Source organism: Humulus lupulus, chromosome 6 (assembly GCF_963169125.1).
Source record: "Humulus lupulus chromosome 6, drHumLupu1.1, whole genome shotgun sequence".
Lineage (NCBI taxonomy): Eukaryota > Viridiplantae > Streptophyta > Magnoliopsida > Rosales > Cannabaceae > Humulus > Humulus lupulus.
This window is the reverse complement of record NC_084798.1, coordinates 87,747,170-87,753,034: the sequence shown is the minus strand read 5'-3', so window position 1 is coordinate 87,753,034 and position 5,865 is coordinate 87,747,170.

The following is a 5,865-nucleotide window of genomic DNA, read 5'->3' as shown; positions in this document are numbered from 1 at the left end:
CTCATTGCAACGCCCCTTGCACCGTGATACTTGTCGGGTTCCCCATCAATCTTCTTCTCAACAAGGACATACTGAAGGTTTTCATCACTATGCTACTCATCCTTAGGAGCGTTCTATTCACAGGTTCTGACCTAAGGTGGTTCGCCCCCTTCCAAGAGCAAGACAGTGTCACCAGCTACGCAGCAAAAGAAGAGACGACAAAAGGAGTTCAATTCATTAGATTCTGGGGTCACCTTCGCCAGTGAAATCACATGGAAACTGGTTGAGAAGCCTCACCCTGCTAATTATGAGGTTGTTTGGTTCAGGGGGGTGGCCTCTGACATGACTGAAGAGAAGGTAAAGAACTTAAGGAAGACTTTTGACCTCTCCGGCGTGTCTATTACTATCCTTGGTCCAGATGATAGAGCCGAGGATCCCCCTCTGGGTATGTGCGCTTGGACACGTTTGGCCATTAAGTCTGGCGCCCTACTTCCGTAGCGTTGCAAACTATTTAGGTATTAGTCCTTCTCAACTGGCTCCTAATGCGATCTTGGTCTTATCTGCATTGTACATTATCTATCACCGCAGATAATGGGTTGCTCTAGTGCCTCACAAGATCCACTACTTGTTTGACCTGAAGACAAACCCTTCTCAGTGCAACTCAGGGTATTTCCACTTTCACCATTATATGAGCGAGGGTACCAACACCTTCTTGGAAGAGATCTCTGGAAATAGCAAGGCATTTAGATACGCTGATAACTATTTCTTTACTAAGGACGCAGAGGCCGACCGTTCCAAGCTTAAGAACGTTGGGCCTTTTTATAGACCGCTCTCAACCCAAGCTAAGACAGTTAGGGCCAAGTCACTGATTGCTATGACCCCTGAGGAGAAGAATGTCAAGAACCTCATTACTTCAGAGACCCTTAGAGAAGGTGGGGTTGTTTCCTCCTACTATAGCCGATGTTTCAGATGATGATGGTCCCAAGCCTGTGACTGCCATAGACTCCCCAGGACACATTCATCTTGAGGAGGTACCCTCTTCACCTGTGCCAGTTGGACATGAGGGTGATGAGGTGGGTGCATTTGTCGCGCACTCATCACTTGCTTTAGATGACTTTGATGAGACTATGTTCGAACCCGAATCTCATTCAGAAGGTTCGACACTTTATCACCTTTATTTTATGATTCATCTGTGTTTAATATCCTTCTAACATTTGATCTTATTTTGCAGGCTTAGACATGTTTGGTTTTGTTCATACCCAGCAGAGGTCGACTCCCACTGAGGCCAGTCCTTCTATTCGAGTGGCAAAAAAGGCCAGGGTTGAGGCTGAGTCGGTCATGGAGGTCCTCCTGAGGTGTCTCCCTCGACTCCTTTGGAGTCTAGTCCAATTATTTTGGCGTCTAGTCCTGATGCAGAGGTAGAGCCATCTTTGTCTACACCAGTTCCTCCCATTTTCCCTGATGCGGGTGCTTCATGTTTTGCGCATGCTTCCTTTCTGAGCCACATCAGTCTGCTATGCGGAACGTAGGTGCTCTCATGGACTGAGTATCTCATCTGGAGCAAACGACAACAACTTTTAATGGGATTAAGAATGAGGACTTGAGCACCATTCTAACGAAGTCACTCGTAGACATTCAGAGTGTGAGTCCTTTACAATTCTCTTCTTGTCTAGTTAGCCTGTGTTATGACGTTTATCTAACACTTGTATGTTTTTTTGCAGGCATTGATGTTGGACTCTCATGTCTGTGATAGGTCTATGGAGTATACCTCTACGCTCTCCAACCTTCGTTCTGAGCTTAAAGTTGTCCGCCAAGAGGTGCCAGACCTTAGGCGCATTCTTGGCTCTAGGGATGCTGACATTGCTTCAAAGGATGAAGAGATCAACACCCTCCGTAGTATTGTGGATCTCAAACTGCAAGAAGTGATCAAGTTGACTCTCAGGATAACCCAAATGGAGGGGAACTTGCTGATCAGCTCCAACAGTTTGAAGCTGTGAAAGAGAAGCTGATTGCTGACATTGACCAATTGCGGAAGGATTCTCTTATTGAGAAGGAGCAAGAGGTCAAAGCTCCTCGGGACAAGGCTCGAGAGGAGTATTCATGGAAAACTTTCTCTTGCTTCTACTTGATCTGGAAGTCCAACAAAGATTTGAACTTAGATTTCCTTCCCGAGAAGACGCGAGCGAATGAGCTTAGGAAGTGTCTGGCTCGTGAGGCTGCCGAGGCTCAGGGTGGTCTTTCAGATGGTAATCCTCACCCTAGTTAGTCTTCTTTTGGTCTTTTACTCTGTCTTTCCTTCCATGCCATTGGTGGGACACCTTGTACTTGAAATTTTTTCATATGATATTTGATGTCTTTATGCTTTTTTGTTATGAGTACCCAGTGTATTGATTGATTTTTTTTTATTTCCAATGCTTACTAAGTATATCAACTCACAACCCTCATTGGTTCAGGTATCAATATACTCTGAACACATGTATTTTACGTGCCATACTAACCTTACTCCTTTACGTTTTTCATGTTAACAACCATGGTAATGTGAGTAGTATGATACTTCACCAAGTACCATGAAAAAAACAGGTCGACCACCCTATGGGTGATAGGCCACCTACCTTATAGGGTTGATGATCTGGCCGACCACCCTATAAGGGGCTTGGCTAGGAGTCTCCCTACGAATGCCATTTTTGTTTTTGTTTTTTGCATTTTCGGAACATATGTGTAACAAATGTCCTAGAAAAACTTGAGCCTGCTTAGTACTTAAGGCCACACCCTCATTTCTTGTGTATATCCGATTGATATGAACTATATGCTCCCCAAGTGAGCATAGATTTAAAAGCCTTCATCACTTGGTCACTTGCTACTTGACCATGCCTTGCTTCGAGCATTTAGACACATAGTGCTATCCTTTTCACCCAATAATGCAAGCAACAAATGCTTGTCCCTCATTGGTAGTCGGGTGATGGTTTCATACTCAGTAGTAATGATACCTATACACAGATGCAAATTGTGTAGCAAGTGTCGATCATGATCTACGTAATCTTTCGTGTATTTGTTATAATGATTGTAGACAGAAGTGTCTAAGTTGGACCAACTAGGTCTAGATGGGCTAATCATGCCTGTAACGAGTCTTAGATCAAATTATCAATCGGTCCCTCAAGGACCAGATTTGATTATGATCTGATGATGGCGACTGGTCTTCGGACCAGTCTCTTGTTTTTCGATCGTATGGGTCGGTAGGTTCCTCAAGAACCAGGATCGAACATGATCAAATAATGGCGGCTTGTCCTCAGACTAGTCTCTTTTGTTGATCGTATGGGTCAATAGGCTCCTCAAGAACCAGGATTGAATGTGATCAATAAATTTAGCGACAAGGTCCTAGGACCTGTCTCTTGTTTGGATCGTATGGGTCGATAGGCTACTCAAGAACCAAGATCGAACATGATCCATAATTTGGCGACAAGGTCCTTGGACCTTTCTTTCTTGTTGATAGTGTGGGTCAATAGGTTCCTCAAGAACTAAGATCAAACGTGATCAAATATCTTGGCGACAAGGTCCTAGGACCTATCTCTCTTTTGGATCGTGTGGGTCGATAGGTTCCTCAAGAACCAGGATCGAACATGATCAATAGTTTGGTGACAAGGTCCTCAGACCAGTCTCTCATTTGGATCTTATGGGTCGATAGGCTCCTCAAAATCAAGATCGAACATGATCCATTAATTTGGTGACAAGGTCCTAGGACTTGTCTCTCTTGTTGATCGTGTGGGTCGGTAGGTTCCTCAAGAACCAGGATCGAACATTATCAAATAGTTTGGCAACAAGGTCCTCGGACCAGTCTCTCATTTACATCTTATGGGTTGATAGGCTCCTCAAGAACCAAGATCGAACATGATTCATTGATTTGGTGACAAGGTCCTAGGACCTATCTCTCTTGTTGATCGTGTGGATCGATAATTTTCTCAAGAACCAGGATCAAACATGATCAAATAGTTTGGTGACAAGGTCCTCGGACCAGTCTCTCATTTGCATCTTATGGGTCGATAGGCTCCTCAAGAACCAAGATTGAACATGATCCATCAATTTGGCGACAAGGTCCTAGGACATGTCTCTCTTTTGGATCGTATGGGTCGATTGGCTCCTCAAGAACCAAGATCGAACATGATCCGATGGGGTTGACAGGTGTAAAGGACAAGTCCTTCATTGAAAGAAATTTAAAGAACTAAGAGAAACTTAAGAAATTAAATTCATTAATTGAAGCACAATGGCTGTTACATAGATAATTTGAAAATAATGCATTTGCAAATTAAAACTTGTGTTGCTGCTGAACAACTTCATTGATAGTACCGGCAGAGGTGTTCGCCATTCTAGTAGTTTTTTATTAGTTCTCCATTCAGTCGAGCTGTCTTGTACGTCCCTGGTGGGATCACCTCCTCCACAAGGTGTGGCCCTTCCCAATTAGGTCCAAGTACCCCTGGTGTAGTGCCCTTAGTGTTTAGGAACACCCTCCTTAATACTAAGTCCCCAACTTCGAATTTTTGATCTTTCACTCTGGAGTTGAAGTATCTAGCCACTTTTTGTTGATGTGTTGCTACTTTGAGACCTGCCTTTTCTCATCTTTCTTTGATTAAATCGAGCAACTCTTCTATTAGTTGATGGTTCCTCCCTTGATCGTATGTCTCCCGTCTAAGCGATGGGGGAGTGAGTTCAATTGGAAACATGGCTTCATACCCAAACGACAAAGAGAATGGCATATTCCCTGTCGCCATTTGTGCCGTCATTCGATGTGACCATAGGACCTTCAGAAGTAATTCTGACCAGGCTCCTTTGGCTTGTTCAAGGCGTTTCTTCAGAGTGTCTTTGGTAGTCTTGTTCATTGCTTCTACTTGGCCATTAGCTCAGGGGTGTGATATCGAGGAAAAGCTCTTTGTGATTCCATGCCTCGTACAAAAGTCGGTGAACATATCACTGTTGAATTGAGTCCCATTATCCGAGACTATCTTCCTTGGTAGGCCAAATCGACATATGATATTCTTCACCACAAAGTCTAAGACTTTCTTCGAGGTTATGGTGGCGAGCATTTCTGCTTCAGTCCATTTGGGGAAGTAGTCCACGACTACAACAAAAAAATGGATTCCTCCCCTTCTCGTAGGTAGCTTTCCGATTAGGTCGATCCCCCATATAGCAAAGGGCCAAGAGCTTTGCATCTGTGTTAATTCATTAGGTGTCGCCCGGGGTATCTTAGAGAACATTTGGCACTTGTGGCATCTTCGAACATACTCCATTGAGTCTTCATTCATCGTCGGCCAGAAGTATCCTTGTCTTAGGATTTTCTTTGATAGGCTCTGCCCCCCCAGCGTGATCTCCACAAAACCCCTCATGTACCTCGATCATTAACAACTTTGACTGGTCGGGTGTAACGCACCTTAGCAGTGGTAAGGAGTACCCTCATCAGTACAGTACCCCTTCGACTATCATATATCATGCATCTTGTCTCACCAACTTCCTTGCTTTGTTCCAATCACTGGGTACTGCTCTTTGGTTGAGATAGTTAATAATAGGGGTCATCCATGTATCTCCTTACTCAACAGGTAGTGCCTCATGCTCGGTTATGCTTCTTTCCGTCAAGTATACCAAAGATACGTGTCATCCTCATTTGAAAATTTTTGTCTATTATTTCCTTTCGGTTTTGCTACTTTAAATAATTCTAAGTTATTAAGTGATCATTCAATTTAATGAAAGCGTTTAAAGTCAGAATATTCAATTGAATGTCTAAAGAAAAATTTAGAATAATCAAATTATAAATAACATATTCTAAAGTCAATACATGCAATGAAATTCAAAATACTAAAAGAAACAAACTAAGACATTGTTAAAAAAACAATGAAGTTT